Source organism: Sus scrofa, chromosome 9, assembly GCF_054392235.1.
Source record: "Sus scrofa isolate SSC_HxYL_T2T_F1_AM1 chromosome 9, Sscrofa_HxYL_maternal_Yorkshire_Landrace_v2.0, whole genome shotgun sequence".
Classification (NCBI taxonomy): Eukaryota; Metazoa; Chordata; class Mammalia; order Artiodactyla; family Suidae; genus Sus; species Sus scrofa.
In genome coordinates, this window is record NC_139391.1 from 10,609,896 (window position 1) to 10,632,384 (window position 22,489).

Here is a 22,489-nt window from a genome sequence, read left to right on the forward strand (position 1 = left end):
ATGCCTCCACCTGCGTGTAACCACTTTGGAGTGGTTGTGCTGGGAGGCCCGGCCCTTGCTCTGATGATGCCATGACCGCCCAAGAACGCCTGTGGGGCTTCCCTTTACAAGGCACAGAAAGACCTCAATCTCATTACTGTGAAACTGCACCTCCTTTCTGACCCCGAACCAGCTGCAGCTCCTCGTCTCATTTACCTCGAGTTCCAAATGGCTTTTGATTGTTGCCAAAAATAAAAAATCGTTCCCCAAAGGCAGAATTGTATTGCAATTTAGATGCAAGAGAACAGGTTGTCTGCTCTTCAGGCAATTTTCAAATCAAAATTATAGAAATGTTTAAAGCAACAGAAAAGCTGTTCCAATAAATATACCCTCCGGAGCTGATATCGTGGAAGAAAGCAATTCTAGGAGCGGTTGAATAATTTTTGCTGTGTTTAAGAAAAGTTGCTGGAGTTCCCGTCGTGGCTGAGCAGAAACAAATCTGACTAGCAGCCATGAGGACACAGGTTCGATCCCTGGCCTCTCTCAATGGGTCATGGATCCCACGTTGCCGTGAGCTGTGGTGTAGGTCACAGACATGGCTCGGACCCTGCATTGCTGTGGCTTATTATTTTTTTTTATAGCTCCAATTTGACCCCTAGCCTGGGAACTTCCATATGCCGTAGGTGCGGCCCTAAAAAAGACAAAATTAATTAATTAAATGTTTATTTAAAAAAGAAGAAAAAAATAAAAATTGCTCACTTGGAGGGGAATTGTGAAAAGAGCCCTGTTCTTGGTAGAGACTGCAGTGGGGTGATACGGAATGTAGGTCAGGGCTTTGGGGGATGGCACATTCATGCGTTGGTGGCGTTGTCAGCCGGATCTCAGAGCCATGTGGCAGAGAGCGTCAAGAACCCTGAAAGAGGTTAAACCAGTTGAGCTAGAAATTCCATTTCTAGGAATATTTTTTAGGGAAATAGTCAAAGATGCAGAAAAAGATGTATGTATAGAGCTATTCGTTTTATTTGTAAAAGAGTAAAAAGAAGTAAGGATCTGGTGTTGTCACTGCTGTGGCCTGGGTTCGACCCCTGGCGAGGGAAGTTTTATATGCCGTGGGAACAGCCAAATCAAACAAACAAACAAACAAACAAACAAACAAACAAAAAACAGGTAGCTAGCCCCAATGTCCTACAGTGAGGAAACTGTTTGGTAAGTTGTGGTATACTCATTACATGAAATAAATGCAACCATTTAAAATGGTGTTTTGGGGAGTTCTCTCATGGCCCAGCAGGTTAGGGCTCCCGCGTTGTCACTGCAGGGGCACTGCTGTGGTGCAGCTTTGATCCCTGGCCTGGGAATTTCCATATGCCACCAGGCATGCCCCTCCCCCCAAAAAGGATGTTTTTGAAGAATTGTCAATGATGTCTTTATGTTCACAATAGAATAGATGCTGAAACCAGACTGTAAAATCACATGCATTATATAGCCAATTTTTACTTTCTATGTGCTAAAAAAAAGGTTCAAGATATACTCAAAATGCTACCAATGGTTTTATCTGGGTGATGAAATTATAGGTGATTTAAAATTTGCTTCATTAGAAGTTCCTGTGGTGGCTCAGCAGTAACGAACCCAACTAGTATCCCTGAGGACGTGGGTTTGATCCCTGGCCTTGCTCAGTGGGTTAAGGATTCAGTGTTGCTGTGAGCTGTGGTGTAGGTCACAGATGCGGCTTGGAGCCTGCATTGCTGTGGCTGTGGTGTAGGCTGGCAGCTGCAGCTCTGATTTGACCCCTAGCCTGGGAACCTCCATATGCCACAGGTGCAGCCCTAAAAAAGACAAAATAAATTAATTTTAAAAATGAAAAAGTAAAAATAACATTTTCTTCATTATACTTTTATATACATAATTATATACATAATTTTCAATCATTATAACATAGGTGCTGCTTTTAGAAAAATACATATGATGAAAGAATGTGTTTTTTGTCTGCAGCTGTGGCATGCGGGAGTTCCTGGTCCAGGGATTGTACACGCGCCACAGCAGCAACCAGAGCCACTGTGGTGATGACGCCAGATGCTTAACCCACTGAGCCACACGGGAACTCCGAAAATTATTATTTTTTTATTTTTCTTTTTTGGCCGTCCCACAGCATGTGGAGTCCCAGGCCAGGGATCAGATCTAAGCCATAGTTGCAACCTAAGCTGCAGCTGCGGTAACACTGGGTCCTTAACCCCGTTCCGTGCTGGGGATGGAACCTGGGTCCTAGCGCTTCCAGGACACCGCCAATCCCGTTGAGCCACAGTGAGAACTCCTGAAAGTTATTTTTTAAGAAAGAAAGAAAGGTGTTTTCCCGGCAGTATGCCTGAAACTAACACAGCTTTGTAAATCAACTATGCTCCAAAACAATTGCTTTAAGTTTGATTGAAGTGTAATTAATTTACAAGGCTGTGATAATTTCTGCTGTACAACAAAGTGACCGGTCATACATGACACATATCCAGTCTCTCTCAGCGTCTTTTCCCGCATAGATTATCATAGAATTCTGGGTAGAGTTCTCTATGCTATACAGCAGGGCCCCACTGGCCAGTCGTTCCATATACCACCGTGTGCATATGCCAATCCCAAACCCCCAGTCAGTCCATCCCTCCCACCCCCATCCCCCACTCCAATATAATTTTTTTTTTTTGTCTTTTTGCCATTTCTTGGGCTGCTCCCTCGGCATATGGAGGTTCCCAGGCTAGAGGTCGAATTGGAGCTGCAGCCGCCAGCCTACACCAGAGCCACAGCAATGTGGGATCTGAGCTGTGTCTACAACCTACACCACAGCTCATGGCCACGCCGGATCCTTAACCCCTGAGCGAGGCCAGAGATCGAACCTGCAACCTCATGGTTCCTAGTCGGATTCGTTAACCACTGAGCCACGGTGGGAACTCCATAATTTTTTTAAGTGTATTTTACTGGAAGAGAAGAGATATGCCCCCAAAGAGCTGATGGTTTAATGAAGAAATGAGACACATACGCAAATAAATTCATCACAAGGGAATAAGGGCTACCATGGAGGTTTTACATAATGTGGAGGGAAGGATTAGCTCTGCCTGGGAGAGTTGAAGGTGGGTGAAAAGAGATAACATTTGGGCAGGGCTTTGAAGCATGAATAGGAGTTCTCTAGGGCTTTGTTAATTCTTAAGCACTGTGTACGTGTAAGTTGGGTTTGGGCCTTTCTTATGACTGTCAAAGCTTACCGCCTACAAAGCTCTCTTTCTTGTCTCTCTCCCATGCTCCCCGAGGCCCAGCATCCCTGGGACAGGAAGCAGCCGCAGTTCACCAGTCACACGTCAGTGCTCCAGCAAGTGAACTGAGGTGCATCCAACTAAGGAGCAGATCCAGGACCAGAGGACATAAAATGATCTGGGAGCAGGGCCAGGGAGGTGCTGGTGGGTGAACAGTCCCCTCTCTTTGCCACCCTGGAGAGAGGCTGCCTTTGCTGGGGGTCTCCAGCCTGAGAGATGAGGCCACCTCCATCTGGGGACGGTAAAACCTGAGAACAAGCACCACATCGGTTCACCATTAACACTGGCAGGAAATGGTGCGTCGTCGGATGTCCTTACAGCCTCCAGACCGGGTGGAGGAGAAAGAAGGGGTGTGAGTGAGGAAGACCGGAAGGGTGGCAAGAGATGATTTTGGGGGGAAAGTCTTGGACGCTTAAGGTTGGAAGAGATTAAAAAGTTATCTTACTGAATCCTCCTGAGCCCCTCCCAACATCCCATCACATGGGCAACCCTTCCTGGCCTTCAGGGAGCAGCCCAGAGGTGTCTTCTGTCACCTCCCACCTCAATTCCTCCAGTCTGTGCTTTAGGTATTCCTCGTTGCTCAATTTTAGGAGGGAAAAAAAAAAATCAATGCCCACCATGCACCAGGTACCTTAACTGCAGTATGCCCTCCTATGCCCTCCTGTGCTTATGCGCCTTAATGGCAGTATGCCCTCCTATGCCTCTTGTCTTTTATTTATTTGTCCAGGCCACAGACATGTATCAAACACCTACGCTCTGCCAGGCAATGTTCTCAGGGCTGTGACAGAGTGGAGAAAAAGAGCCAAGATCTCAGGTTCTCTTGGACCTGTCATTCTCGTGGCGGAGACACAATACAATAAACACAAGGATAAACAGGAAAATGCCAGGTTATAAATGTCAAGGTTTCCCAGAGCCCCGGGGATAACTGCTGCTTATTCTAGAAACAAAAAGGACACTGCGGTATTGTGCCTGGAACACCCTTTTGCACTTCATCTGCAAATGAAACTCTCATTGTTTAGGATTCGGCTCAAGCATCGCCTCTTCAGGCGAATCTCTCCTATTGCCTTTCCCAGCATCTCCTTTCCTCCCTGGTGACTCAGAGCAGATGTCTGTCAGCACATCTGTAACGATTTGCCCTTCCTAGCACACTATAGCATCGCTACTCCCTGGAGGACCTCCGTCTTGTCAAGGGCACAGCATCCTGTCTAAATCCCTAAGCCCGTGATCGGTAAACATGTATTCTTTGAATGCATGAACCCTCACCCGGCCCTTCCTCAGCACCTGCCTGGCGATGCTCACTCAGAACGAGCAACCCTTTATCGATCCGTGCCAGGTCCGGTACTGGGTTCTTTCAGCTCAGCTACCTCCGTATGAGCCTCACGACTGCCAGGTGCAATGTTACCCTCCCGTCCTGCAGTTAAAATGCAGAGAATCAGAGTGACTTCTGTAGCGGCTGAGAAATAAGAATCAGGGCTGAGATTTGAAACGAAGTCCTCTCGATGCCAAATTCCAGTGCTTCATTTTCTATGCGATGCACCCATCCTGTGTTAGTCTATCCGCGGACCTGTCCTCTCTTTTCCCCTAAATAACGATTTTTCTGGAAGGGAGGGAGCATCTGTCCTTGACACCGTTCTGTATTCCCCGTGACACCAGAGCAGTGCTATGTATTCAGGACGCACTCCGTGTGAATCCCCAAGGGCGGAGAAGAAAGAATGAATGTATGAATGGACACGTTGCCCAAAGTGGCTCAGCCTCTGATATCAGTTCACAGGATGGGGACGGGCTGGAGGGAGAGATGTTTGTGGGGCGAGGGGGGGCCCCCGCCTCCCAGATACCTCCCCGCCCACCTGGGAAAGCCAAGTGTGCCGTCCCCACACTAAAGCCCTCATTTCTTAGAAATCACACCTTTCACTCAGTTGTACCTCTCAGCAGGCAGGCGGGGGCACAGAGGGGAACACGCTTGGCTTCCAACGAGTTGGGAAAAAGAGGTCAGATTTCGATTCAGATAGTTATTTGTGTTTTCTGGGTCTGCACGGTCGATAAATTTTCAACGAGCAGTGATTCTGTCCCTCATCTTTCACGGCTTTATGGGCCTTCAGGGAACGGAATCATAACATCCTGGTTTCCCATAAGTTCTCTGGCCGCTACCCTGGCACCAATTAAAGACACGTCCATGCCATTCATCAAAACCACTTGGGAAGCGCTCGGGCGCTGCTCCTCTGATGTGCCGCCTGCCCCACCTACAGTAGTTCCTCGGCTGCGGCGATGGAGCCAGGCACACAGGCGCTTTTGATGAATTGGTTGTGCCGGCCACACGTGTTAACTATGTCATCTGCCATGACGAATGAGGCTCCCAGGTGGATCCGTGTGAGCCGAGCAGCCCTGCTGGCTGGAGGTGGCTCCGTTTCCACGGCCAGCCTGGGACGCGGCGGCAGCGTGCAGGGTACACACTCCATCGTGTCCGCTGGAGTCCTGGAGGCCTCTAGTGTTGGAGCTGAGAGTCGTCGTGACGGAAACTGGGGGCCAGGCTCTGTGCTGGGGGCTGGTGGGAATGGGACCCTATTTCAACGTCTGCACACATGAGAATCAAGACCCAGCAGAGTGAGGGGCCTGCCAAAGCCTTGCCTTGCGGGGAGAGATCGCCAAGGAGGCATCGTTCCTACTTTTGAGGAACGAAAGCCCTAGATGAGCAAGTAAACTTGCAAGAGGGTAAAAATGAGGGCCTGGTGCCAGGACAGCTTCTCAAGGGTTAAACGGGGCTTTCCTCCCTTCCTTCTGCAGACATTTATCAAGAGGAAGAGGGTCTGGGTTTTAGTCACCCCTGCAATCCCAAGAGCATGTGATTTGAAGTTGACAGGTGTGTGTCCTGGCTCTCCTTTGAGTTGATGTAATCCTGAGCAAATCTCTTTTCTGAACCTTGGGTTCCGTGGCTGTCAGACGGGGACAAGCCATATATTGCCTACCCAGTTACACCCTAGAGACATTGCGAAGCCCGACCGAGGTAATGGGTGTGAAAGCGTAAGAGTCCCGCACATGTTACTTATTATTCCCATCATTACCGTCTCGAAGGCCCCCTGGCTGAAAGCGCTGCCATACGGATCCACAGATAGCTTCAACTCTCTTCCTCTTCCTGCCCCTTTCCAAATGCACAGGAAAGAAAAGGATCTAAAACCAACTGGTCCTCTGCCTACAATCTCAACAGCTTTCCCAGAGAGTCCGTGACACAGAACGAGGAAGAACTTGGCTGTGGTAAGTCAATGTCATTCCACATGTTGATCGAGCACCTGCCACATGCCAGATGTTGGCCCCGCTGTCTGGGGAATCAGACTTGGATAAGACCTGTTCCTTGGCCACCTTGAGAAGCTCCCCATTTAGTGGGAGAAACAGACATGGACGTAAATAACTCTCATATGCTGCAGAAAAATACCACTGCCGTAGGCAAGATACACATCAAGCGCCGTGGGAGTCAGAGGAGGCAATGATTCATTCCCTAGAAGGAGAGCGGGACAAGTTTCACCAAGGCAGTGACGTTAAGGCCTGGGCAGGGGTTAGCGCTGTCAGGAAGCGGGAGCACCAGGGCACATGCATAGAACACCACGGGCAAATGCATGGAATCCTGAAAGGAACGGTGATCTAGAGGAAAGAATAAAATCGAGTAAGGCAGGGAGCGTGAGGATGAGCAAAAGAAGACTCGCTGGGCCCCAGCTCTGAAACCCAGGCATGGCTGCTGCTGTTTCACTGTTCTCTTGGCCAGCTGAGGTCACCTTGGCCTCAGTCCCTCATGGCAGAGAATCCTGCACCCGCCCTTCCTCCAGCCAGGCCCATCCCGAGCCCCAGGCGGGAGAGCCAACGCTACAAATGAACAGGAACTAGCAACGACTAGATCCAAAGCGGTCTGGGCTGGGAAGCCCTGGTCACAGCCATTCTGCCCAGGTGAGAGCATCACACAGAGGCAGCAGTGACACCAACATCTGAAGCAGGACAGCAAGGACCTGAGGCCTCTCGGCGTGGATCGCGTACAGCGTCTCTTTCCTTCCCTCCTTTGTCTGACTTCTTCTTTACGAAGGCTGCTGTCAGAAAGGCTTTGGAAAGCCAGGAGCTGCAGCTGGGCTCAAAGCATGGCCATGGGTCACCCAAGGGGCTCATATCGTCTCTGTCCTTCCATTTTTCATTATAACAGGGTTTTTTATTGTGCCAATAATAGTGATAAGACCGAAAACCTCAAAAGAGGAGAAAGAAGAAAAACCACTCACTCACATGTTAGTTTCCATCTCTTCTTGCCCCTGCCCGCCAGCGACTGTGGGCACAGTTTTAGGGGGCAGCTTTGATCGCTGACACGATGACATATTCTTACAACTCAGCCTTGTATCAGAAAGCTTTTTCCATTTTGCCACATTACTGTCAATCTCTGGTGTCCACAGAGGCCTGACCCTGTTTTTCCCAAGACTGAAGAAAGATGCCCAGGCCATGTAAAAGGGTGCCCCATGGTGGGCCTGGGGTGTAGCTGTCACTTGGCGTCATGGTGCAGAGGAAAAACATGGCTCTGCCATCACACAGACTTGGGCTGGCATCTCAGCTCCTCGACTTTGAAGCTGGGTGGACCTGAGTAGATCCCTCCATCCCTTTGAGCCTCAGGTCCTTGTCTGTGAAATGGGGATGCCATCCGTACCACCCTCATAGGATCGTTGTTGTGAGAAATAAATGAGAGACCACAGGGAAATGCCCCTAAATGGTGGCTCTCCTTCCCACGCCCCCGTGGGGGCTGACCTTGCGTGCACTGGGCTTCCACCCTTCTCCTCCCGCCCACATTGGACCTTCTCCCCGCCCCCCCGGCCTGGCAGGTGTCTTGGGTAAGTCCACTTAAATCCTGACAAGTAACTCTGGTCTGTATATTTATTATTCATTGGATGAATGCACATCTTGTACATAGGTGTTCTCCTCTGATGGAAAAGTTGGTGGTTTTCCAGTTTTTCATGGTTTCCAATAATGATGCAATACATATCTTAATATATATTGCTCACTTCATCCTTTTAAAAAAAAGTATTCCTGGAGTTCCCATTGTGGCGCAGGGGAAACGAATCCGACTAGGAACCATGAGGTTTCGGCTTCGATCCCTGGCCCTGCTCAGTGGGTTAAGGATCTGGTGTTGTCGTGAGCTGTGGTGTAGGTGACAGATGTGGCTTGGATCCTGCGTTGCTATGGCTGTGGTGTAGGCCAGCAGCTGTGGCTCCGATTCAGTCCCTAGCCTGGGAACCTCCATGTGCCGCAGGTGCAGTCCTAAAAAGCAAAAAAAAAAAAAAAAAAAAGTATTCCTTAAGAAAAATCCCCAAGAGGAGTTCCCGTCGTGGCACAGTGGTTAACGAATCCGACTAGGAACCATGAGGTTGTGGGTTCGGTCCCTGCCCTTGCTCAGTGGGTTAACGATCCGGCGTTGCCGTGAGCTGTGGTGTAGGTTGCAGACGCGGCTCGGATCCCACGTTGCTGTGGCTCTGGCGTAGGCCGGAGGCTACAGCTCCGATTCGACCCCTAGCCTGGAAACCTCCATATGCCGCGGGAGCGGCCCAAGAAATAGCAAAAAGACAAAAAAAAAAAAAAAAAAATCCCCAAGAATATGATCACTAGGACAGAGATTAGAAACATCTTAACAGCTTCTGATGTATATTTGCAAATTGTTCTTCCAAAAGTTTGTACCTGTTATTCTGTCACCAGCTCAAGAGAGAGGACCACTTGGACTCTATTACAGGCTCTTGGATTCTGGCCCCAAACTCTAGTTCCTGCTTTATTTTTCAACGTCTTCTCCCCCAACATGCCTCTCACCCTGCAGCCGCACAGGACAACTAAGCTCCCTCCAAAATGATGCTCTCATGCTTTTGTGCCTCTGTACTTCCCGTTATCCTCCATCACCCATGCCAGAGAATATCCTTTCCTTAACATACCCTCTCACCACAGAGCTCATCGCACCTGCAGCACATGGAGGTTCCCAGGCTAGGGGTCGGATGAGAGCTGCAGCTGCCGGCCAACGCCAGAGCCACAGCCGTGCCAGATCTGAGTTGCATCTGTGATCCACGCCACAGCTCACAGCAACACTGGATCCTTCACCCACTGAGCGAGATCAGGAATCCAATCCGCATCCTCGTGGATGCTAGTCGGGTTCTTAATCTGCTGAGCCACGACGGGAACTCAGAACTGGGAACTCCTATACTATCTTCAAGACCCAGCTCAAATACCCCTTCTCTGTGGACTAGTTCCAATTCTCCATAGCAGAGTTAGTCACTCTCGCTCTATGTAGTGACCAGAGGGACCCTCAGATCCAAGTGTTCACTAAAAAACAGTCATCCTCTGACCCCAGCTGCGCGCCCCAATTCTCCTCCCTCTCCCTCACTCTCTGTACCAGGCAATTACTAAGCTAGGCTCATTCATACCCTAATTACAATCCGGATCCATTGAACACTCTCATTGCCATCACTTCTCATCAGGATCCCTGGAACAGTCTCCTGAGAGAAAAAAAGTAACATTCCTCTAAAGTCAAAAAGTCAAATTTCCTCTAAAGCTTATGATAAAAAAAAAAAAACGAAAAACAATAATTCCTCTTCCATCTCTCCCCACACCAAGCCCTGCCTCTCAGCTCTGCCAGCTGTTTCTTTCAGCATTTACTTCCATCTTCCAAATCATAGAGCTATCCTGTTGCTTCCTGATTTTTTAAGTTCAGACATTATCTATTGACTTTGAACAATAGATTTCTCTAATACCACTTCCCTGCCCCATCTTCCAATATAATTATATCACAACTTATGGTTAAATCATTATGTGGTATTTATGTTATGGCCGGGAGTATCACTAAAAAATTTACCCTCTCAGGAGTTCCCGTCGTGGCTCAGCGGAAACGAATCTGACTAGCATCCATGGGGCCGAAAGTTCGATCCCTGGCCTTGCTCAATGGGCTAAGGATCCAGCGTTGCCAGGAGCTGTGGTGTAGGTCACAGACAGGGCTCAGATCTGGTGTTGCTATGCTTGTGGTGTAGGCCAGCAGCTACAGCTCCAATTCAACTTTGACCCCTAGCCTGAGAACCTCCATGTGCCACAGGTGCAGCCATAAAAAGCAAAAACAAAAACAAAAGCAATTTACCCTCTCAGATGCCAGCATTCTCTCCAGGACTGCCATCTCTGCCATCTCTCAGGGGTAAATCCAGAGCCTGCTGGGGGGAGGTGGGACATTCAGGGGTGGGGTTTGATGTGTCAGAGGTGAGGCAGGCCAGCCATTGGCTGGCAGCCTGGTGTCTCTGGTTGGTCCCTATGCAGGGCTCCCTGGGTCCAGGCAGGTGTAGTAGTAGCAAGCAGGGGTGAATTTAGCCTTCCAGGGAAACTCAAGCGTGAACAAAAAAGACAAAGTCCCTGCTATGCCCGGGAGGGGCTGGAGGCTGCTGACTGGCACAGGCATGCACTGATCCAAGGAGATGTTAGCCTGGGAGTGCTTTGGCAGCCTAGTGGTTAAGGATCTGGCGTTGTCACTGCTGTGGCTCTATGGACGTCACTGCTACGGAGCAGGTTAGATCCCTGGCCTGGGAAAACTTCCACATGCTGCAAGCTCAGCCAGAAAAAAAGGAAAAGAAAAGAGGCTGACCTTGCCAGCAGGGTCTGGAGCCCCTGGCTGGGCCAGGTATTTTCTCTGTAGTTGCTGGATCCTAGGAAAGTTCAGGGAGCCCTAAGATGGGGGGCGCGGGGTGGTGTGGGCAGCTGGAGCAGTGGTAGCGGGGAACTCAGGGAGCTCGGGGTAGCTACTCTTTACTAACCAGCATAGAAAAATATCATAACATTAACAACTTGTAAAGTCTAATGTAACTAATACAGTCTTGTGGACCCTGATTATGACTCTGTAAATATTATTTATAGTCAAGCCGTATAGGGCTTTGTGATGGCATTTCCATTTTTGTCAAGATTTTTCCTGGAGTTTTTCCAGAGTTAATAATTGCTTGTTGGCTTTTTTTGCTTCGTTTCAATATACCCATCCCTAAATCTTCTCCCAGGCCCAAATCCATCAAGTAATTTCTCACTTCAGCTATATCCCGGGCACCGTGCTAGAAACTGGGAACTCCAGCGTGAACCAGAAAGACATCGTCCCTGCTTTCACCGAGTTGAAGTCCAGCAAGTGATTAGATGTAAGTAATTACAGTAGTTTTAAGTGTCACAATGGGAGATTTATGGGTTCTTTTTAGAACACAAAGCAAAAATACCTTAGCCAGCTAGAGAGACAGAAAAAATTTCAGACCTGAAGAATGGATGGAAACTATTCATTCTTACATATATTTTGGTTTTTTTTTTAGGGCCGCACCCACAGCGCATGGAGGTTCCCAGGCTAGGGGTTGAATCGGAGCTACAGCTGCCAGCCTACCCCACAACCACAGCAACGAAGGATCCGAGCCACATCTGCGACCTACACCACAGCTCACAGCAACGCTGGATCCTTACCCACTGAGCGAGGCCAGGGATCAAACCCGCAACCTCAGGGTTCCTAACTGGATTCGTTTCTGCTGCACCACGATGGGAACTCCCAGACAATATGTATTTATTGAGGGCCTCTTACATGCCAGCCACTGTTCTAAACGCCAGCATACAGTGCCAAACAAGACACACAAGCCCTCTGTTTTCCTGAAGGGAAAACATTCTAGTGAAGGGAGACAGATAATAAACACAGATGATAATTTTCCACTAAAACAAGGACTATAGAGTAAACAGGATGATGGAGTTTCCTGGTGGCCTAGCGGGTTAAGAACCTGGTGTTGTCTCTGCTGTGGCTCTGCTCACTGCTGTGGTGTGGGTTCAATCCCTGGCCCGGAACTTCTGCATGCTGCGGGCATGCCCCCCTGCCCCTCCAAACAGGATGACTTGATGGCTGGGGTAGGAGGTGGGGGAGATGAGGCTAGTTTAGACACATTGGAAAGGTCGTGGAAAGTCTCTCAGAGGAAGTGACATCTGACCCGACATCTGAAGGATGAGAATAGCCAGCTAGGCGATGAGCAAGGGAAAGTGTGTTCCAGGCAGAAGGAACAGTATTTGTAAGACCTGAGGAGGCGCAAGGTCATCAGAGTCCAGAGCAGAATTGGAAGCAATTCTGTGTAGCTGGAACATAAAGGGCAGGGGGGCAGGTGCTAGAGATCAGGGAATGGATGTGAGCTGCAGGGTGGAAGTCCTGGCATCTCCTAAGAGTGTTATCATCGATAAAACCCTGACTCTGCGGTTGTTTGTTTGCTTGAAGATACATATCCATCCTTCGGCGCTCTCTTTAGTATTACAAGAAGTGTAGAAACTTGCAAGTTGCATTTTTTTTTTTTTTTTTGTCTTTTTGCCATTTCTTGGGCCGCTCCCACGGCATATGGAGGTTCCCAGGCTAGGGGTCTCATTGGAGCTTTGGCCACTCGCCTACGCCAGAGCCACAGCAACGCAGGATCCGAGCTGTGCCTGCGACCTACACCACAGCTCCCGACAACACTGGATGCTTAACCCACTGAGCAAGGCCAGGGATCAAACCCACAACCTCATGGTTCCTAGTCAGATTCGTTAACCACTGCGCCACGACGGGAACTCCTCCCTTTTTCTCTTCTAACCCTCCTGAGCCCTCTCCTCCTTGGGTTACTCCCATACGCCCACCAACGTGCTGCTTTAAATTCCCTTATGCTTGAAATGATCCGGAGCAGTGCTGTCCCATAGAATGTTCTGTGATGACAGAAGTGTCCTAGCTGCATTGACCAATGTGGCATCTGCCAGGCGTAGGTAGCAACTGAGCTCTTGAAAGGTGGCCCGCGTGACTGAGGAACTGCCTCTTTAATTACGTTTAATTTAAATAACTTAAATGTAAATAGGCACGTGTGGTTAATGGCTCCTGTACTGGACACCCCAGACCTAGAATGATTTGCGTCTCTGAGTGGCCACTGCCTGGAACAGTAATTGATGTGGAAAGCAGCTCTGGGAGACGGAGCCTCGGAGGGGGCTCTGGGATTGTTATATAACCTGGATTGGGCTTGACCTCAGCAATGACCTCATTGTCGGTGGAAAATGGGATACGGTAGCAGGGAAGAGCCCCAACTTCATGGAAGATGGTGAGCAGCAATGGGACTCCACGCGGGCTCGCCCCACTCCGTACGTAGACCCCGAAAGCAGACACATGCAGCGGATCAGAGAAAGACGGTGTCTCTCACAGCATCTCAAACAGCAGCAACAACAACATATGTGTAGCTGATTTCCTCACCCTCGAGTCCCATTCAGTAACGCAGTGGGGCCAGATGGCAGCTACCCAGGCACCGGGGTGGCAGGGTCACTGAGGATCCCTGGGCAAGGGCTAAGAACCTTGTGGAGCCAAGAGCTGTACAACGGTCATGCTGCGGTGACCTTGATCTATGTAACTGACTTTGAGCCTAGTTATAGAAATGACCCAGTGTCCGAGCAGGGTGAGGCCAGGCAGTTGGGCACATTGGGGCCCCTGGTGGACCCTTTCTCCCAGGATCTAGAAATCCATGACATGCAACAGCAAAGGAATGACTTAAACTATCACTTGTGAATACTTGGGATGAAATGCTCAGCGCCTGCTGAAGACTGGTCTTTGGGAAACCAACTTGCTGCTGAAATGACTTACGTTGACAATTAGGACAGGGATTTTGAGATGGGTTGGCTGCTTCTGACTGCTCTGGGAGGCTTATGGAAAGAAAATCGCAAGCTCAGAGTTTCCAACTCTCAGTTCTGGGCACATTCAGAGAAACTGAGCACTTATACTCTGGCTCTAAAATAACTTTTGACCTATTATGACTTCAGGACTGATATAATTGAAAATCAGATTCAAACTTTGATACTGTATCTGCCCAATTATAATGTTACTGGAATCCATAGGTTCCTCAGGCTTTTTATTTTTCAATTTTTAAAATTTATTTATTTGTCTTTTTAGGGCCACACCCATGGCATGTGGAAGTTCCCAGGTTAAATCAGAGCTGTAGCTGCCAGCCTAAGCCACAGCCACAGCCATGCGGAATCTGAGCTGCATCTGCAACCTACAACACAGCTCACAGCAATGCCAGATCCTTGACCCACTGAGCGAGGCCAGAGATTGAACCCGCATCCTCATGGATACTAGTTGGGTTCTTAACCCACTGAGCCACGATGGGAACTCCCTCTCAGGTTTTTTTTAGATGAAAGTCAAGGCATGAATGGGAAAGAATGGAATCCTGAGACTTGGAATGGAGATGGCTGGTTTGACTTAGACAAATAGGAAAATCTGAAATGCCTAAATCCTTCCTGAGCGCCCCCGCAAATGAAAATGCTTACACGTCTCTATTGTTATTGTTTTGTTTTGTTTTGTTTTATCAGCCACTCCTGTGTCATATGGACTTTCTTGGGCCAGGGATTGAATCTGAGCCCCAGCTGCAGCAAGCTGGATCCTTAATCTGTGATTGGGCCAAGGATCACGCAGGTGCCTCTAGCGAGACAAGCTGGACCATTAAGCCACTGCGTCACACTGGGAACTCCCTTGCTTTTCTTTCTTTTTTTTTTTTTTTTCTTTTTTAATTTTTAGGGCCACACCCAAGGCATATGGAAGTTTCCAGGCTAGGGGTTGAATCAGAGCTGCAGGCGCCAGCCTACACCACAGCCACAGAAACGCCAGATCCAAGCAGAATCCATGCCCCATGCCCCAGCTTAAGGCAATGCCAGATCCTTAACCCACTGAGTGAATCTATCTGATTTCTTGGGGAAGCATGAGCATGTGACCAAGTGGTTTTTTTAAAAATTATTCCTTATGTATAGGTGTGAGTGTGTATGTGGATGTGTGTGTGTGTGTGTGTGTTGTGTAAGAGAGAGGGAGAGCAGATAAAGAGCACATGCGTGCACAAAGCATCTGTACCCCCCTAAGACCATTTAGAACCCCTGTGTTTGACGATGGAATGTACAAACTCAAAGCTCTTTCCAAGTCAAAAGAATCTAGGTCTCCTATCGCCCCCAAATCACTTTCACTCTCCATCCGGCCCTGCCTGTTAGCATAATAGAGTCAGGCAAGGTCCATGTGGAAACACAAAATTCCCAATCATAAATCTATCAGCCTTAGAAGCAGTCACAGCCCCTTGCCAAGTCGGATTTCCATCCTCCTCTTGAGAGCCTGCATTTCCCTCGCTCATTTGTTCCACGCGTTTATTGTTTGTTTATTGAAATGCTCCACTGGCTGGAAGTCCCCCAAGGAAGCAAGTCATCATGCTATTCTGTCGTGGTTGGGATTCTGGGGGTGCAGAGGGAGAGGAGGCGATTGTGGGCTATTTGGGGCTCCTCCCAACACCCATAGCAACTTCATTGGAAACTGCGGAGCCTGCTTCCACTGAGAAGACTCCAGCGCAGCGGTAACACTTGAGCACATGACTTATCCGAGGGTAGAGCAATGAATAGGTTGGGGACCCTGCCCTCAACTCATGACCTTACAATCTAGTGGTAAAGATGGACAAGAGAAAGGCAGTTACAATCCAGGGAGGTCAGTGCCATGAGAGAAGGAAGTGCAAGTTGCTTCGAGATCGCTTGAGCTGTGGGTTGGAGGCGGAGAAAGAGGGGGTGCTTTCCTGAAGGATGAGGAGGGGTTTTCTGGGCAAGCCTGGGAGGAGGGCTGGCATTGATCCTGGCAGAGGAAGCAGCACATGCAAAGGCTTGGAGGGGAGAGGCAGGGTGTCTCTTCAGGGATGGCAGCTCATTCCAAGAGACCAGCATCCAGAATGTGAAGGGAAAGTGACAGAAGATGAGGCGTCCACGTGCTCTGAAGGAGTTTTAGGTGTAGGACTCACATGGTCGGCTTCCCCTGTTGGAAATATCACTCTGGAGAATGCATGGGGGCAGGGAGACCAGAAGGGCTGCTGCAGTACCAGGCTGCAACACGGACGGATGGCTGTTGGAGGCTTGAAACATGGTGGTAGCAGTGGGGAGAGAGACGCACGTAACAACTTCAGGGTTATTTAAAAAGCAGAAATGGAGTTCCTGCTGTGGCTCAGCAGTAATGAACCTGACTAGTATCCACGAGGATGCAGGTTTGATCCCTGGCCTCGCTCAGTGGGTTAGGGATCCAGGGTTGTCATGAGCTGTGGTGTAGCTTGCAGATGTGGCTTGGATCCTGCATTGCTGTGGCTATGGTGTAGGCTGGAAGCTACAGTTCTCATTCAACCCCTTGCCTGAGAACTTCCATATGCCGAGAGTACGGCCCTAAAAAGCAAAAATAAAAAGACAGAAATGGCAGATCTTAGTAACCTATTAGACATGAGGAGTGGAGGGAGAGAGAAGGGTCAAGGGCGAGCCCAGCTTTAAGGCCTGGCTCATTGGATGTGCTCGTAAGTGTGAACTGATGAAAGGTTCGAGCAAGGGCTCTAGGAACTCAGGGGCTCGAGAGACTTCTGTGAGGAGGGACGTGGAAGGTGTGGCCACTGAGGAGGTTGAATGGGCAGATTAAATGACCAGGTTAAGAGGGCAAGATAGGTCAGGGGAAAAGTATGGTGTTTTGGCATCAGCGTTACATGGGTCCAAATCCCTGCTCTGCCATTAACTTGCTGAGTGAACCAGACTTTCTTATTCTCTGAGCCTCAGTATCATCGTGTGTAAAAATAAGGCTAAGGCTCATGTCTACCTCTACTAGGAAAATTTAGTTTTCATAAAAATATAAGCATTAGGGGAGTTCCCATCATGGCACAGGGGAAACGAATCCGACTAGGAATCATGAGGTTGCGGGTTTGATCCCTGGCCTCGCTCAGTGGGTTAAGGATCTGGCATTGCCGTGAGCTGTGGTGTAGGTTGAAGATGCAGCTCAGATCTGGCCTTGCTGTGGCTGTGGTGTAGGCCAGCAGCTGTAGCTCCGATTCGACCCCTAGCCTGGGAACTTCCATATGCTGTGGGTACAGCCCTAAAAAAGAAAAAAGGGTAAGCATTAGACTTAGGTTAATTATCCCTGTCTTCAAGAGCCTATGTGCACAAATTCACCTTCTACAATCAATCAGCAAATGGTTATTGAGTTCTTATAAGAACATGGGCACCGTGTGTTAAGCCTCCCTCAAGTTGAAAAGCTTTATGTATCACCACCATCTAATATAATCTTTACCATAATGCTATGAATGGGCACTATATTCTATAACGCTATAGGCCAGGAAAATGACACTTAGAGAGAAATAAAGAGCTTTGCCCGAGGTCACATTGCTGTTAAGTGGTCAAGCTAGGATGGGAACCTGGATCTGACAAAGCTTTAGTCCTAGGTGCTGTGACAAAGCTGGTTCCTGCCCATCAAGCTCCCCTCCTCAGTTGAGGACTCAAAGGCCAAGAAGTGAGAGCTCTTGGTGGTGGCTGGGTTTTTGGTCTTAGGCTCTCAAACTCTTGAGTCGGGGAAGCCTCCAGCGCCCTCTAGAGGCAAGAGCACCAGGGCAGTGGGCTTAACAGGGTCTCCTGACACAGAGGAAGGACAACTGGGCACAGGTAAGTGCCCCCTGAGGATTAGGTTTGGCAAAACCAATACGCACAATCATAACTATAGAACGTTAGACAGGAACTGTTCACGCAGCTAATAGGAGTTAATAACAACAACAGCTAACATATATTTAATGCTTACTCTGTGTCAGATTCTAGGCTGTAACAGACACTGTTGGCTGCCCCCATAACAACCATCCCATCCGTCTTCTCTGCTCACAGAATCCTAGTTTTGTTCAGATAGCCAACCCCAAGGAAAGGAGATGCTATCTCCGGTATGACTGGTCAAGCATGGTGATCCTATTGTGTCAGTAACTGGACTAAAGGCAGGCTTTCAACCCAGCTCGAACCAAAGATGCGAGAGGGAGCTTCAATGAGGAAGTCGCATCTATAAAGACTTTGAGGGGGGAGAGATGGGTTCTGTGCTAATACCAGGGAGAGGTTTCCTTACTCTTAAAGAAACACAAAAGTGATAACCCTCTTCTGCTTTTGTAGCATCAGGACGTGATGGTCGGACTGTGGCAGTCATCTTATCATCATGAGGACAGCCAACCTAGGAAAGCCTACAAGCTGAGGTGGGAAGAGCATAAAGATGGAACAAATCTGAGTCTTGGGTGAATTAACCAATCCTGTAACTTGCCTACTTGTAGACGGCTTGTTCTGTGAGATACATTTTCCTACTTGCTTCAGCCACTTTGAGTTTTTATTTGTTACTTGCGGCCAAAGCCATTCTAGCTGATACCCATGTATTTTATCATTGGTCACCAACAAGCAATGAGGGTGGTGTTATTGTCCCTATTTTACATATTAGAAAATGAAGGCTCAGAGTAATTTGTCCTTAGTCACAGAGATAGGAAATGGTAGAGCAGTACTGGAACCTAGCTCTGCCCAGCTCCAGAGCCAGAGTTCTTAACTACATCACACTAAGCAAGAAAATGAAAACCGAACCCCGTTTAACTGCCTTCAAAGACCGTGACCTGCTCTTCCACATTCCGTTGCCTCCAATTTCTGGGATGAAATATTCAGAAACTTGATAAGTGGGAGCTAAGATATGATGGCCCCCAGGAGGAGGAGGAAGAGGAGGGGCAGCCACGGGGTGCAAGGCGGGATAGTTGCAACTGAAAGGGACCCAGACACCTGAGTCGGCTTGCTCTGAGTCCTGTTACCAGCAGACTGGGCCCTTCCTGCCACTGCAGCCGGAGAACACCTGCTTGAAGGGACAGCCTGGCTTCCAAGGAGACACAACTGGATGAACTCTAAAGCTTTTGTATATAAAATTGCTCTCTTGCTCCAGGTATTTAGTTTTACTTGGATGGACCTAATTACTTTCCAAAGGCCCCAAGAGGAAATTATGTTGCATTATCCCCTAACAGAGAAGCAGGGGTGTCAGGAAGAGGTTCCTTTTATCAAATGCAGGATTAGACAAAATAACAGCTAAGATCCATTTCTTTGCTGAAGAATCTAGGATTATCTGAGAGGTACCAACAAGGCTCTTTTTAAAATCTACCCAAATAATATGATGGGAAGGAGGAAAACAATCAAGTGATATAAGTATTTCTTTGTCTTTTTTTTTTTTTTTGTCTTTTGTTTTTTTAGGGCCACACCCACGGCATATGGAGGTTCCCAGTTTAGGGGTCGAATCAGAGCTGCAGCTGCCGGCAACCCCGGATCCTGGCCGTGGCATAGTGACACAGGATGTACATGGCCCCTATTGTCTAAGCTCAGTCTACCAAGAAGGTTGGGGCAAAGGGCCATGTAATTAAAATAAGGAGACTATGCCCACGGTTTAACAGGACAGGCGCCTCAAGCAAGAAGGGGTGACATGTGACTGGAGCCATCAGGGACACTGAAGGTGGCTTCGAGGTTAGGTTTGCAGAATGAGGGGGCTTTAGACAGGTAGAAATGGGCAGGAAGAAAGCAGGAGGAGAACTGAGGCAAGACAGCGCCATGTCTGCAGAGACTGGGAAGCGTCATTCCGGCTGGAGTGCTTGGTGTTTACAGCAGGAGAGAAGCCCAGAAAAGCATGTGGGATCATCCTGAGAAAGTTCCAGCATGCCAGGGCAGCTGACTTGGCTTGCATTTGGTAGGAAATGAGGACAGTGGAGGCTTTTGATCAGAAACAGAACCTGCTTAGCATTGTGCTTTAGGGTATGTTAATTCAGCCGGTACAAGCAGAGTTAATGTGGGGAAAGATGGGGCCCGGGAAGATCAGTCTGAAGATTGAAGGATCCCTTCTCCCTTCCCTCGTGAAGGCTCGGCTTTCTGGCCAGCAGAGCCCAAAGTGTCTCGCATGCTGCAGAAAGGCGGCTTTGATGGCCTCGGGAGAAACTCACACCTCACTCCGAGGGTTCCTGCCCGGCTCAAGGCTCACACATGTCATGGTGCACGCAGCAGAGGTGTTGACAGAGCCAGAGGCTCAGTTACACAGGGGGAGGAGGTAAGACAGCCAGAGCCAAGCTGCGGAGAATTATCACTGAAGACAAGGGGCCCTAAGGAGCTCGCGGCAGCCCCTCCGCCAGCTGCGAGGAGCTCCGAGCAGGAGTCCCCGGCGCTGGGAAGCCTGGAGGCCTTAGATAGTACTTGGAAGGTGCAGTGCAGTCAGTCCCAGGATGTGAGGACCACAAGGGGTTTCAGAAGGATACAGTAACCCTCTTAGCGAGAAGCTGGGCCAGTGCTGCATGATTCCTGGGAACAGCTTGTCTTCTGGCTCTGAATCTGGAAGCGGTGCGGGGGCGGGGGGGGGGGGGGGTGTCACGCTGCATTTCCTCCACGCTGTCACTGGCTGCAGAGAACTCCTGCCATGAGCTGCCTTCGGGCCATGGACGAGCTCTTTTCTGAGCCCTCTCGATTTCTCCCTACTTGATTCATCACCTATTTGAGGCTCTGAGAGGCCGTGCTGGCTTCTCTTCGACAAGCCCTGGCCAGACACGCACATGTCTCCTACACCTTTTTAAGACCAGCACGCCTGTCGCATTCCTTCTTGATGGCCTGTGAACATTGCAGGGTTTTATGAACCGTCGGGCGGCCCCATGAAGTCATCACTCTTTATAGAGCAAGGGGCCTGGGTTTAAGAGACAGTTCTCCAAGACATCGTCTCTTCACTTCCACAAACAGACATGTGAGCCCCCATTTTTTTGGAATGCCTGGTCTAACCCCCCACTTCCCCATTTGCACAGAGACAGGACTGCTCAGGACTGTTTCTTTCCTTAACGAAAACCAAGAGTGCCAGAGGGATGACAAAGGGCGAGGTGGACACGAGCAAGTTCTAGGACACCTCTGGCATCTAAGAAGGACACACAACACCGGGCTCGTGTGCGAATGACAGCCTGGTGTGGCCAGGTGTTCTGATAGTTCAACAGAAGCTGGGGATCCAGAATTTTATGGGATGTTGCCCAATTTTATTTTATTTCATCTTATTTTTATTTTTTATGTTTTTGTCTTTAGTGTTTTGGGGGCTGCACCCGCGGCATATGGAGGTTCCCAGGCTAGGGGTCTGATTGGAGCTGCAGCTGCCGGCCTACACCGCAGCCACAGCAATGCCAGATCCGAGCCGCGTCTGTGACCCACACCACAGTTCACGGCAACACCAGATCCTTAACCCATTGAGTGAGGCCAGGGGTCAAACCCGCAACCTCGTGGTTCCTAGTTGGATTTGTTTCTTCTGTGCCATGGCGGGAACTCCGCCCAATTTTTAAAATGTTGGCTCATTTCCCTCCACTTCCCAACCGTGCTTCCAAGCTCTTCTCACTACACCAGCCCTCCTGCAGCCCCCAGACTTTGCTCCCTCCCTTTTTGCACCTCTGCAAAGCTGGTTTCAGTTGTAAGCCCTCCCTTTCTCTGCCTGGGAATCTCTTAAGCCATTTCTCAAGACCTAGATCAAACTATAGTTCCCTCTGACAGCTACCTTTCTCTTTGCAAGATTCATTTTTCCCCTCCCCCAGTCACCTGCTCCCACAGTACCCTGTGCATACCTCAAGCAGACCTTTGACCACCAATTTCTGTCCTGGAATTGCTGGTTTCCTTAAATGTGCTGCTGGCCAGCCTGAGAACTCCCTGAGGGCAAGAATTTTCCATCTCTGACCTGAGAATCTAGGTATACAAGTGAGAAATACGCCAAGAAAGTAGAAATAGCTTAAGCAGTTCCCCCTGTGGTACAGTGGGTTAAGAAGACTGCAGCAGCTGGGGGAGCTGCAGAGCTATGGGCTTGATCCCCAGCCTGGCACAGTGGGTAAAGGATCCAGTCTTGCTGCAGCTGAGGTGTAGGGCGCAGCTCTGGCTTAGGTTCAATCCCTGGCCCAGGAACTTGCATATACCATAGGTACAGTCATTTAAAAGAAAAAAAATTTGGAGTTCCTGTCATGGTGCAGCAGAAACGAATCCAACTAGGAACCATGAGGTTGCGGGTTTGATCGCTGGCCTCACTCAGTGGGTTAAGGATCTGGTGTTGCCATGAGCTGTGGCATAGGTCGAAGACATGGCTTGGATCCCGCACTGCTGTGGCTGGGGCCTAGGCCGGCAGCTGAAGCTTTAATTCGACTCCTAGCCTGGGACGCTCCATGTGCCACGGGTGTGGCCCTAAAAAGCAAAAATAAAATAAAATAATAAAAATAAAAAAAATTTCAAGCAAGAGAGAGAGCCACAGGCTTGACCACTTCAAGTAATATATCAAGAGGTGATGGTAGGTGATAAAGAGAAGGCAAGCCCCGGAGCCAGGAATCAGGATGATTAAAACAGGCTGGGAAGTGGACTCGTTTAAGATACCC

General features: G+C 49.2%; 1 long non-coding RNA gene across 5 annotated transcripts in view; it reads right to left on the reverse strand.

Annotated features, from left to right (window-relative positions):
* Nucleotides 1–977: 977 nt before the first annotated feature.
* The window catches only part of LOC102163793 (uncharacterized), a 34,503-nt gene continuing 12,991 nt past the window's right edge, over nt 978–22,489 (reverse strand). The window contains exons 3-4 of one of the 5 annotated variants that reach the window (XR_014814757.1): nt 2,780–6,756; nt 978–1,739 (exon numbers count right to left, since the gene is read on the reverse strand). This is a non-coding gene — a long non-coding RNA (uncharacterized LOC102163793). Of the gene's footprint in view, nt 1,772–2,779; nt 6,900–22,489 lie in introns of all 5 variants that reach the window. The other 4 variants (XR_014814754.1, XR_014814753.1, XR_014814756.1 and 1 more) reach the window with 4 other exon arrangements.